Genomic DNA, 14,327 nt, shown 5'->3' on the forward strand with positions numbered 1-14,327 from the left:
GAGACAAAAAATCTCAACTATGCAAATATCTCCTTTGTACAATGGAAACAGAAGGAGCTTCAGGAGGTTAAGCTGCTTAGGAGACAGTCAGTCAGAGGAGCGGCAAGGCGGCCAGTGAAGCTGGAGAGCTGTGAGCAAGAGGTGATGGGTAGAAAACGAGACTAAAGACAGGCCAGGAGCCAGGTCAGGGAGGGCCTCTGCAAGGTATCTGCCTTGATTCTAAAGGAGATGAGAAGTCGCTGGAGGAGCAAAGGACTTAGGTTCTTAACGTAATTTCATGTTTCAGAAGAATCACTCTGGCTGCCGTGTGGGAATAGACTGTAGACGGCAAGAGAGGCAAAACGCCAAGGAAGAAGGCTCTTGGGGGAACCCAGGGAGAAGTTGATGCTCTGGACCAGAGAGTAGAGGAGATAGGGTTGGGGTGGGGATACATTTTGAAATTAGAGCCCCCAGGCTTTATTCAGGAACTCAGTGTGGGGTAATAGAGAAAGAAAGAAAACAGGGATGATTCCAGGATCTCTTGACTCAGCAAGCGGGTGCCTTGGCAGTACCATTTACCAATGGGGCGGGGGAGGGGGAGCAATAGGGAGGGGAAACCATGAGTTCTGTTTTAGACATGTAGAAGTTATCAGTATAATTTAGTAAAAATAACAATATCCTACATTGTTACAGGGGCTGAGCATAGGCTGACAGGGTAGAATTTGAAATACTGAAAGGTGCTCTAGACAAATACTCTCTCTCTATTGTTACCCCTGAATGGTCATCACTTTGGGGACTGAATCACTTTTATGTGTGTATCGTAAACCTAACCTGACCCTCACTATCCCACAAACTGTAAACCAAACAGAACTGCCTAATATGTTATATTCAAGCCCTAAACAAAATCTTGGAGGCATGCAAATGATGGATGAGAGGCTAACCTTTCCCTCCCGGAGAGGGAGAAGCCAATGGAGGCTCTAGAATAACAGCATGGACCAATATTTAATGGGGACTTACTGTGCTAAATCTTTACCTGAAAGTTTCATTTAACCATATGGTAGTTTTCTGGTCCTCACTCTGTGGCGAATTCAACCAAGCAACATACTGCGAAGATTTATTTGGTTGCAGTATGCTAAACAGAGTAAGGAAAGAAAGTTGAAACCAGGTAACCAGTTAGAAGTCTAGCTACAATAGCTCACATTTATTAATGAGGGATGGCAGTGATAGTGAAGAAAATGGAAACAGCATGGGAGAGATACTGATTAGAACGTAAGCCCCAGGAGGGCAGGAACCTCATCTGTCTTGATCACATCTGTCTTGTTGCACTCTGAGTGGGAACAATGACTGGAATACAGTAAACACCCAATAAATATGCGAGAAAGAATGAAAGGAAGAGAGAGAAGAAAAAAGGGAGGGAAGGAAAGGAGGAGAAAGGTAAGGGGATAAAACTGTTTTTTTAATGTGTGTCCTTAGGAAGAAATTACACACTGGGAATTTTTACTGCCCGGTTTCTCAAATTTTCTGAACATCTGTCTCCTTCTCCTTACGTAAGCTCCAGTTTCTCCATTTAAACTTGCTACCTAGTATCATGTTTATTTTTTCAGTATTACAATCAAATAGGTGTTGGCAATTTAATATAATTAAAATTAGGAGTTCACCAATTTCTTCCTCATTCCTCAGAAGTGCCCTAACTGTTTGAAGGTATGTAGGGCTTAATGTAGAGGTAAAACACCCAAACCAATTTTCCATCACAATTGTAAAATTTTTTATTGTTGCTCATATAATAGCTTTACTACAGCTCTCCATATTTTTTCAAAAAGATTTATAATTACATATGTGTTTGATAATAAATAGGAATTATGCATGAATAGAATCCTCTGCCTGGAGACCTAATATTTTTTATTCAACATGTTTAGCATACAAATAATTTATTTTTTAAGGACATAGGTAATTACTTTTGCCCTAAGGATAAGTATCTGGATATGCAAATACATAACCTAAAATTAAAGGATGTACTAATAGAAAGAAAAAATTCTCTGGGAATTCAAATATCTCAGTCAAAACTGTTCACAATATGCATTGAATTCAAGTGAGTTGTGTTAAAATAAATCTGACATATGTTGCTTTTCTACTCTGTCTTTTCAAGATCTCATTCTGTTGTTTCCATTTTTTTCTTTGTTTAATTTTTTCTCTTCTAACTGTCACTTATATGTGAGTTTAGGACTCACAATCTCAGTATCATAACTCTAGAGAATCCTTAGCACAAAGGAAAGTACTAATCTTCCTGGGATATTGTCTTCACTGATGGCGCCAACAATGAACAAACAGATTTTCATAGATATTCTCACTTTAAATGAAATAAAACAATGTTTCAAAAAAAACTGCCTTTGAGAACTTTGGGTATTCTACACTCTACAGAATATAAATTTCATTGTTAGCAAAAGTTAAGATCAGAGATGATGCTGTGTTTCGGCAGCAACATGGAATACTGGTTAATGCATAGAATACTGGCCCTGGATCAGGCTGCCCAGGTTCATGTTCAGGCTCAACTGCTTGTAAATTCCTCTGTGCCTCAGTTTCCTCTCTATAAAGCAGGGGTACTGGTGGTAATGGTGGTGCCTAACTCATAAGACTGTTGTGAGGATTAAACAGACTAATTTATGTAAAGCATGGGGACACCTGAACTTACTATCATTTCTTCCAGAAATACACACTGCTGGCAGGCAAGCCACTTTCAAGAAATCAAAAAGGTAAGAATCTTTACTGATCTGGGATTTAACAGGCATGGAGATTCTCACCCAGAGAAGCTTTCTGCATTTTCTGACTAGGATGGGAATTGTTTGCTGCTATGATATATAAAGTTCCAGGAAAAAAATTTTTAAAAATGAAAGATCATCTGAGTTTGTTTTGGCAAATTTTAGAAGGCTTGGCAAATAATTTAGCCTTTATTTACTTCAATGTCATAATTTTTTAATAATATGCCCCAGCTATTTTCTCATCCTGCCCCAATAAAACTTTTTTAAAAGTTTTCCTTTGCTAAGTGTCCTCTGATTGTTTCCTGTCCTCAACTGAACGAAAAGTTCACTGAGACCTGAAGTCGTCTGAGGCTCCTCTCATCTCTCCTCTAGAGCCAAGCAACATATTTCAGGCTCTCAAAAATCTATGTTGATTGACTGCTAATAAGGCCTTAAATTTGTATCGTACTTCATAATTTACAAAGTACTCCAGCATACAGCATTTCATTTCATCCTCACACACACAAAAAATAAGGATCATTTTCCAGTTTAGGAAACTGGGGTTGAGGAAAATTAAATAATTTGCCAAAAGTCATAAAAGCTAGTAAGTATTAAAAGCCGAACTTTGAGTTTCAGTCCTCAGAGCAAGTCCAGTGCTCTTCGCTCTACGCATTTCCCCACAGCTGACTCCCCATCCTCAATCCCAACAAGTGGGAACTCCCACGTACACCAAGACCCTCGGTTTCACATATTTCAGGGTAAAATGGCTCGCCCAAGACCAAGGTTTGGGATTCAGGGTCCTGACTCCCAGTCCAGTGCTCTTTCCAGAGATGAGAAAGTGCATTAGCTGGATATGGAAGGGAAAGGACAACCAATTGGGAAGTAAGTCAATGACTCCCTCCCCATTCACACCTAAAACTTGCCCAAAATGATTGCAAATCCCTAGAATTTAAAAATGTGAGGGGGCTTCCCTGGTGGCGCAGTGGTTGAGAATCCGCCTGCCGATGCAGGGGACACGGGTTCGTGCCCCGGTCCGGGAAGATCCCACATGCCGCGGAGCGGCTGGGCCCGTGAGCCATGGCCGCTGAGCCTGCGCGTCCGGAGCCTGTGCTCCGCAATGGGAGAGGCCACAACAGTGAGAGGCCCACGTACCGCAAAAAAACAAACAAACAAAAATAAAATAAAATAAAAATGTGTATATTCTGTAAAAGAAAGTCTGACTAAGGTTTTGGAACCCTGAGTTTTTACAGAAAAACAAACCCTATATATTTACTTATGCTTTTTCCTTCTCTTCTCCCTTAATACATGAAATTAATACAATTCCTGCTTTTGTCGGGGCTTACTCAAACATTTGCCTTTGGTGTGAAAGATCAATATTTTCCCCTCAAATCAATTAGCCATGAATTAATTCTAGTGTAGCAGATATGAATCTCAGTCCACAAGCTCAGGTGTTCAACAAATATTGCTGTTTTATTGCCTTTTAATCAACTTAATATGGCACCAAGCCTGCATTTCATCCCAGTCATGAAGAGCACCCCTTCCATTCCCAGGCTGCACCAGATTGATGGGGTCACTTGGAATGCAGACAAGGCAGGAAGAACTTTGGGTGAACATCCTCCAAGCCCGGAGTGGTCCTACAAGGGCAGGAGAGTTGGCCTCCTTGCCATACGTGGGCACTAGAGATCTTTACCTGGACTGGCAACCCTCATGCTTAATGTCTCTTCTCCCCTAGGTGCCATTTTTCTGGGGTCTCCCCAACTGCTCAGCTATTGCCCCTAGTAAGCAATGCATTTATTCCCCCATGAGACCTCAAACCTCTTAATTATGAGTTTGGGGAGAATCTTCTGCCTCGATTTCTCCAAGCCCTTAAAGGTCTTATCTATTTCCCTTTTCCTCATAGGACATTACCATTAGCTCTTTTTTAATTGAAATATAGTTGATTTACAATATTATATTAGTTTCAGGTGTACAACATAGTGATTCAATATTTTTATAGATTATATTCCATTTATCGTTATTACAAAATAACGGTTATATTTCCCCGTTCTGGCCATTAGCTAAGGAAGAAAGGAAGGAGGGAAGAAGGAAGGAAGGAAACGTTGCTTCTCCTTTCTATCCAACAAAAATCTCTGAGCCAAAAAACAACAACAACAACAAAATCTAGACCAGGCTATATTCCTCAAATAGAGAAGAGGGGAAATAACAGGAGAAAACAATCAGCTAATATTTCAGTAAATTATCTCGTCACACTTTTTTGCTCCTAGGTCTTTGGCATAAGTAAGGCATTGATGTTAAACTATTTCACATGAAACAAGAATTAACAAGACTGGTTCCTCAAAACTAGGACAGTGAGCATTGTTGAAAGCACTCATTAAGAAGCATTATGGAAATACAAACTTCCAACACGCCCTGCAGACATGGCGCAAAGCTGTCAAACACGACCTCTTTTGGGAGGGACGCAGGTCAGAAGCAGTGTTGGCTGAGACCTTGCTTAACAAGAGTGCAAAACCCTGACACACCGACTGCCGCCTTCTCCCAGATCCTCTCCTGATCCCTTTCACACCTTCAAATATACCCATCTTTTCTAGGGCTGTCCAAAATGGAAACAGAAATAAACTTTGGAGAATAACATGTATCTTTCACTTTTCCAAAAATATTTTCTTTAGCTAAAGGAAGAGTTGGTGAATAACCATAAAATAATACTCTGGTTGGGGGGCGTGGTATTGGATGGGGAGACTAGGGGACGCAGAGAAAGAGGAGGAATGACATCGTCAAAGTCTACTCTCTTTGACACCAGAAAAACACAACTACTCCAGCCTCATTTTTCTAAGTAAAAGGAAAAAATAAAGACTCTAAAGGATCAGCCAAAACACTGTATTAAAGGATTGCGAACTTAAAATCACTTAAAACAAATGTGAAAAAACTTCAAGTTTTTCAGAGTAGAAAGTTATTGGCGTTGTTTTTATAGTTTTTGAAGAGAGAATGTTTCCCTCTAACATCCCTGACTTCTCCATGTTTAACTTGTCATCATTAGGTGTTAAGATTTCTTGAGGATATCCCAGGTTTTTTTTCAAATTAACGTTTTTGTTTACCATCAGACACTTTGGTTTTGACCTGGGATTGAAAAATGGATTGGACTTCGGAATTACTTGCAATTCTTCTGCACAGATTTGCTCAGTCTCCCTCCATTTATTAATTAATCAATCATGTATTACATCAGTATTGGTATTTTATTTATTTTATACTTTGAGTTTTAGTTCAATATTATTTTATTAGTCATTGCCTAAACTGTTCCAGCATTGTAAAACAAGTTTTTTGGTTTTGTTTTATAAGTTTATTTATTTATTTACTTATTTATTTACTTTTGGCTGCGTTGGGTCTTTGTTGCTGTGCGCAGGCTTTCTCTAGTTGTGGCGAGCGGGGGCTACTGTTCATTGCGGTGTGTGGGCTTCTCATTGTGGTGGCTTCTCTTGTTGCAGAGCACAGGCTCTAGGCGCATGGGCTTCAGTCATTATGGTGCACGGGCTTAGTTGCTCCACAGCATGTGGGATCTTCCCGGACCAGGGCTCGAACCCATGTCCCCTGCATTGGCAGGCAGATTCTTAACCACTGTGCCACCAGGGAAGTCCTAAAACAGGTTTTTGTAAAAACCAAATAATATTAATAATTTTTTAAACAGCAGTATAAAAGGCAACTCTGTAAAATAGAGACTATTATTATCCCCATTTTACAAAAGAGAAACTCAGAGATCTTAAGTAATTTTTCAAAAAGAATGATTTGAACCCTTAACTACAGGGGTCCAAGGCAAGTATAAATTTTACACACTGTTGCCACTAGTGTCCAACAGAAAAAACTGGAGAAAAGCCAAACTCGATGGTTGCGTTGCACTGAAATGAAAAATCTGATATTCTACTAAAGCAGACTATTACAAGGCAGAAATGTAAAATGTAATATGAGCCAAAACATAGTCATTTAATATTATTCTATCTGGACATATATCAGATCTTACCCATTATCGAAGAGCAAGGAGATGCAGAAAAACACCAAATAAATGTCTACAAAGAGCAGGCTCCCCTGGTGGCGCAGTGGTTAAGAATACGCCTGCCAATGCAGGGGACACAGGTTTGAGACCTGATCCGGGAAGATCCCACATGCCGCGGAGCAACTAAGCCCATGCACCACAACTACTGAGCCTGCGCTCTAGAGCCCACGAGCCACAACTACTGAGCCCACGTGCCTCAACTACTGAAGCCCATGTGCCTAGAGCCCATGCTCCACAACAAGAGAAGCCACCACAATGAGAAGCCCACGCACCACAACAAAGAGTAGCCCCAGCTCGCCGCAACCAGAGAAAAGCCCACGTGCAGCAACGAAGACCCAACTCAGCCAAAATAATAATAATAATAAAATAAATAAATTTATTAAAAAAAGAAGAAAAAAAGAATCGGCCTGCCAATGCAGGGGACACGGGTTCAACCCCTGAAAAATGTATCTACGAAGAGCAAAAATAACTTTGAGGACTCAAGTGAAGCAAGACTAACACTGCTAATCCAGGCATCACCACCTGGCTCCATGTCTCCAAATTTTAATAGGTCAAAAGTGACCAATTTGAATTTTCTCTCCTATTCCTCAACTTCTCCTTCCTGTCCCATTTTTAAAAGCTCCCCTTAAAACCCCTGGATTGCAGAAATGAACTGAACCAACAGGGCAGAGCTGTAAATAGTGATTTTGGAAATTTTACAATTCCAAGTCAAATCTAAATCCCCCTGCTCTGAGTAGGAATTGTCCACAGTCCCCTGGCAGAGAAGCTTGTAGAGAAGAGGGGATGGGAGAGGGAGGGTGTGTTCAACCTTCATTTTCTCAGCCCCTCAGTGCACACAGGACCAGCCAAGCAGCTCTGAAAGAGGGATGCTTGGCAGAGGGGAATTCTAATTCTACTCTCACACCTGGGATTCCTGCTTTCCTGTGCACTTTTCCAAAGCCCATCGGCAATCTAAATCCTCCTGGTTAGAATTTTACCTCAGAAGACTGCAGTAGTAGAGCCTACCCCTTCACCCTTTCCCTCCTACATCTGCCCCTACATCTGCCTCACTACGATGTGCCCTCACTCTGATCTTGCCTGGTTCAGTCACCTTGTCTCCCACCCATCGTGCAACTATGTGTCACTTCACTTTGGATCCAGAGGATTTGGAATCTCAACTTTATTTCTAATCCTACCCAATTCTCAATGCTGCTCACTAATTGTTCTCTCTACCAGCCAAGTATAAGTGCTTTTAGAACCATTATATATATATATATATATATATATATATATATATATATATATATGGTTGCGCGGGGTCTTGGTTGCAGCTCGGGCTCCTTAGTTGGGGCGTGCGAACTCTCAGTTGTGGCAGGCACATGAGATCCTGTTCCCCAACCAGGGATCAAACCCTGGCCCACTGCATTGCGAGCATGGAGTCCCATCCCCTGCACCACCAGGGAAGTCCCAGAACCATTTTAAAATAAGTCACTAACTCAGAATTGAATCCTTCAGGAAATATCCCTATGAAAAGGCAGAGAACAGATTTCCAACAGCAGCTGTGCACTAAAATCGCCTATTAAATCCTGAGGCCCAGGCCATGATCAGGACCAATTAACTTAGAAGCCCTGGGAGAGACACTCAGGCACTGACATTTCTAAACATTCCCTCAGTGGTCCCAGCCGATGGCCACGTTTGAGAACCATTGTGTGGAGACTCAGAACCTGCTGGTAGAAGCTAAGCGAGGTAGACATTCATTTCTACTTTGTTTCTGGAAAAAAAACCCACCAATGATGTGAAGCAAAAAGCCACTTTGGCTGCATTTGTAACACTCTTCTATAACATCTGGGGTTTTCCGCTCATGTCCCTTATGGGTAACTCTAGATAAAAAAAAAAAAAAAATTTGGCAAAGGTATGGCTGCAGGTTGTCATGTCTAAGGACAGTGCTGGAGGAGAGATCCAAGGGTGAGAACTACTTCTGTGGAAGAAGGAGTACCCAGAGTCCTTTAAAAGAATGAAGATGTACTTAGGACCTCCCTCTCTCTCTCTCTCTCTCTCTGAAAGAAGTCACACCTGAGAGCAAAGATTGTACCTAGACAATGTCTATTAGAGGACTGCATCCCTCCCAAATCCAAAGATTTTAATAGTTTGGTCTTTTCACAGTTTTCTTTTGTAATCATTCCCTCTGTGGCAGAGATTGCTAACTATTCCTCAATATTCATTCTCCTCTTTTCATAGTAATAGAACCTTTGAGTTTCAGCTGGCTACTGGGCCACCCAGAATACAGACAGCATTCCCCAGCCTCCCTTGCAGCTAGGCAGGACCATGTGACTAAGTTCTGGCCAACAGGATGGTTGTGAAAGTGATGCGTCCAACTTCCAGGCCATTCCTTGAAAAGACTATTAGGATATAGACATGATGATGCACCACACTGGACCTTACATGCAGCTGCCTTACGGTGGCACAGCAACAAGGTGGAAGTCTGGGCCCCTATCCCTGTCATGAAGGAGAGCAACCCTAACAGCTCAGACTTCCATACGGTAGAGAAACTCCCACCATAGTCAAGCCATTACTAATGGTGGGTCTCTGTTTCTATGATTAAACCTACATCCAAACTAAGATAACCTCCAGTTTATTCCTTCAGTGATGTTTCGTGCTGGTGATATAGTGAAGAATTAAGCAACAGAGCAGGAAAAGATACTGTGTCCTTCTCCACACCACCATTCAGCTGAAGCCAGCACAATGGCAGCAGCGCCATATCAAGAGGACAATGGCTGTAGTGTCCAAACAGTGAGCACCCGTGAAGTAAGCAGAACCTCAGGGCCAAGCTGAAAGAAGTGAGCGGGAACGTGTGCTATGGAGAAATAACTCAGGGGAAACATGAGATAAGACCACCTATCCCCAAATATACTAAAGGAAGAGAAGTCTTCGAGAGAGACTGACACTTGGGTTATATTTCGTTTTGAACAAATTAGGATGGGAGCAGATGGGTTAGTGCACAAACTTTTGTGAGGGAGAGACCTGAGATCTGTTGCTGACTTTGGGCAAGTGACTTGACCTCCCTTACCTGAGTGTCCTCTCTGGATTTAGTAATAGCTATTTCATAGGGCGGTAAGATGGATTAAGTTAAACGATGCACCTTAATACGTGACACAATGCCTGGCATGTAGTAAGTGCCCAATGAATAACCTTAAAAAAAAAAAAAAAAAGAAAAGAAAAACTCCAGCCAGGAAAAAATCATTACATTACCTCAGAAACAGACATTATGAATTCCTGCTTTGGGTCACAACACACCTCCACTTCTAAAGGAAGCTCTTCTTCCCTTCCCTGCAATTCAAGTCCAAACAGAATCCTACCTTCCTCATCAGGCCTTAGCTGACCATCCTCTCCCTTCTCTGAACTATATGTAGATGTATCATCTTGTCTGTATCACTCACTGCCACTTAATCCCACACTGGTTTTCATTATAACTTAAGACTTTCATGTCCAGCAGGTCTGTCTTCCATTAGAGTCTAAATATCAGAGTCTCTTTCCTGCAGTTCACACATCCTATTTAGCCCAACGTGGTGTGCTCCTAAAATACTCATTAAAGGGATAAATTATACCCTTCAAACAAATGTGCATGTGCAGCTTACAGAGAGCCAAGTAGAATAAATGTCATTCTATTCATATACTGAGTAACCAAATGGCAGAATACCTTAAACTTTAAAAATCAAATTAATGGAATTTTGACATTTGCAATCATCCATGAAGCCAATACCATGTACTTTAAATTTCTCCTTGACAGGAATAGATGTTTTCCTTGACTTACCTCCCTAACAGCAGGTAAGTTCTAGCTGAAAACTCAGCTCCCCGCACAGCTGTTCCCCTGCCATTTCAAAGCCCATCATGATCCTATACTTTACTGGGCTCTAATGAAATAATAATTTATTTCTCAAACATCTGTATGCCAAATAATAACTTGGGATATCAAAAATAACTAATTCTAGGAATTTCCAATCTAGTACAGTTTGCTACTCCCTTCTTGGTGAACTTTAATATTTGTGCCTTATATCCCAAGAGCAAACCCAGGAGAGGACAAGAGACACCTGCATCTATCGTTGGTCTAACTTCATGAGACGGTATAAAGTGTTACTCAGCACATGAATTGACTGGAATTAATGTTTTGAGTGCCTAAGTCAATCTGTGTAAATCACTTTAAAAAATCCCTGGCAACATAGTAAGTACTTGACAAAGTGTTAGTTACTATTAGTAGTAGTATTCATATTATTAGTGTTATTTACATTTAAAATCACAATATTCAATGTAATATCAAAAATAATTCAATCGCAGCTATAAGTATTGACAATATCTGAAACCTAGAAAAGTGTGGAGGTAAAAAGCAAGAGTGTGATGGGCCTGATGCAGTTGTCCATAACTGGGACTTATCAATTCAACTTGCAGGACCCAAAATTAATTAGGAACACAAAAATTAAAGTGTAATGAATTTATTATGTAAATATATTCCTTATATGTGTTTTCATTTCTATCACAAAACAGCAAAAAGGAAACAAGAATGTTCCAGTAGGATATACTTAATGATTGATACATGGAGCTCTATACATTTATGAAATATCAGAAACATAAAAAGAAATAAATGTATTCAGATTATTTAGCTCAAAACCTTGGAGATTTTAAAAGGAGAGACAAATGGTTAAGATGGTAAATTGTATGCTATGCGTATTTTATGAGAAAAAAATTTTAAGTGTACGTAAAACAATGCAATATTCTCAAAAAAAGGCAACAACCATGCTGATACCTATAAATTTTTGTAACTTCTATATAAATAAAGTTTATGCAAAAGTGTTAGGAGTCCACCACAAGAGGAACTGATTCTTGAGCAAAATAGGATTAGGAAAACTGACCTGCTGACAAGCCTAAAAGGAGAGAAATTTACAGGTACACAATCAAGATTTCCTCGGCTTTAAAAGGAAGACCTACCCTAGATGTATAGTTAACTAGAATCTTCTGTTCAAGAAAAAGGGTACTGAGTTGAATTTGAAGAGATATGAAATATGATGTCATAATATGAAAATACCAGCTATTCCAAAGCAACGTCCGTTCACTAGTGAGACGAGTGGTGTGTACCTTAAGCACCACAGGAGTGTGGCGTGAGGGAGATGGCGCTGGAGGTTAGGGAGGCTTTTTGAAGAGGCAGGCTATGAGCCGGGTCTTTCAGGACCACAGACAGGCAGGAATAAGAGATGACATTGTACTTCAGGGAAAGGAGACGGAAGATGCAAGGTTTTGAGGGACAGTGAGCGCGCAGAGAATGAACAGATTAAAGTCTCACAATGGCGTGGCTGAATTTATCCATCCCCTTTCCCCTTCAATTTCCCTTTCCATTTCTGGTGGTTTTAGTCACGTCCATGCAGTCCTGGGAGAGAGAACAGTGTCTCAAGATTTCCACCGTGGCTCAACCCCCCAACCGACCCAGAGAACAAAAGAGGCTGAGAGACAAAAGCAAGAGCACAAAGTGACTCTTTACACATGGGATACCTGCCAAGTCTCACAAACCCAAATGGCGCTCATTGCTTCAATCAGTACTTGATTTATATTACTTTTAAAAGAATTAAAAATTGCATTACCGAAGTAACCTCAGTGGAGTGATACACCTTAACAGCAAAGTGAGTCACTGAGGAAGACAAGAGGTGCTTTTTTGTGTTTTGATTGTTTGTGACTAAGCTACGGCTCCAGAGTTACTGTCTCATGCCTGGTGATGGCTCCCAGCTCCTCCAGGCAGCCAGCTCCAGGAGTCCTCTCTGTTTCCCCTTCCATCACAGCCCTGCTGGACTCTAGTTACAAATCTCTTTACATTTCTGTCCCCACAACTAGGCTAGGAGCTTAGGGCAGGGACCCTGTGAAGGCCCGGGTTCTGGAGCCAGAACACCTAAGTTTGAATCCTGTCACTGCTATTCTCTAGCAGTGTAACTTCAGGTTAAATCACCTAACCTCTCTGGACCTCCCTTTCTGATTTATCAAGGGAGGTTGTGAGTCTATGAGTTAACTCATAAAAAGCACTTTAAACAGTCAGTATCTGTCCACAGTGAGCATTCAAAACGTTAGCTGTTTGATTCATCCAGAGCCTAGCACAGTATCTGGCATATAGTGTGTGCTCAGGAAATACTCATGGAAGGAAGGAGGGAGGGAGAAAAAAATTTATTTACTGGGTGGAAAAACACTTGTATTCTTCTTTGCACCTCTCCCAGGACCTAGCAGTGATTCGTAGATCTGTATTCAAAGAAAGGCTGCAGGCAAAGATTCTACCTAAAATGAGGAAACAAAGCCATTGGGTGGCATTCCAGATCCCCACGAGATTTTTTTTTTTTTTGATCAGAGATCTTACCTTCAAGACGCTCTATTCAGGCTTTTTTTTTTTTTTTTGGCTGCGTTGGGTCTTTGTTGCTGCACGTGAGCTTTCTCTAGTTGTGGCGAGCAGGGGCTACCCTTCATTGCAGTGCACGGGCTTCTCATTGCGGTGGCTTCCCTTGTTGAGGAGCATGGGCTCTAGGTGCACAGGCTTCAGTAGTTGTGGCACGTGGGCTCAGTAGTTGTGGCTCGTGGGCTCTAGAGCGCAGGCTCAGTAGTTGTGGTGCACGGGATTAGTTGCTCCGTGGCATGTGGGATCTTCCCGGGCCAGGGCTCGAACCCGTGTCCCCTGCATTGGCAGGCAGATTATTAACCACTGTGCCACCAGGGAAGTCCCTATTCAAGCACTTCTTTAGTTTTCTACTAATCTACCAACACATGAGATACCCATAAGATCTCTCTGAACTTCACCTCCTACAGAGGAGGGGTGAATATAAATGGGAATGTGAAGAGATCCACTCGCATTCCTGAAATACGGACTTTCTACAATATGCACAATGCTGCCACCACACCCTTCCTGAAGCTTTGGAATCATCCTTTCATAACAATTCATAGAAACATTCATATTTTGGAGCTAATCATGGGCTTGTGAAACACACTCAAGAATCAGCAATTGGCAGGTTAAACCTGTCCAGGATTTTATGGGTGGAGGATAGGTGGTGTGGACAACTTCACTTGGATTAAGATCAGTGTTATCTAAAAACAACTTATTCCCCACAAGATTGCACTGGTTTTCCATCAGACATATGGACTGTATCTCACCGAAACACTCTAATATATTGAAGAGAACTTCCATAAATGTAAGATGAGACTTTAATTTTAAAGACTAAAATACTGAAAAAATTGCCAAAGGTCAAAAAAAAAGTCAGGATTCTAGCTCTAGTTCCATTCCCTTCTGAACCATTAGGCCAGGGACAAGTCATTCAACATCCCTGAAATGGTGCAGCAACCCCTGCCTTGCCTACACTGGGGGATTTTTATAACCATTTATTCATTCAACAAGCATTTATTGGGTACCTACAATGGACCAGGCTGAAAGTAAAGCAGTAGGGTAAAAGATACACTTGATGAAATCTCCCAAAGAAATATGTTTATATAAACTGCAAAATGCTATAGAATGGATAGTTTTATTACATGATTATAAACATAGCTGTATTTATTATCTAAGGACAATAAAATCTTTC

Source organism: Monodon monoceros, unplaced genomic scaffold, assembly GCF_005190385.1.
Source record: "Monodon monoceros isolate NGI ecotype Baffin Bay Population unplaced genomic scaffold, NGI_Narwhal_1 Super_Scaffold_1, whole genome shotgun sequence".
In the NCBI taxonomy this organism is placed as follows: Eukaryota; Metazoa; Chordata; class Mammalia; order Artiodactyla; family Monodontidae; genus Monodon; species Monodon monoceros.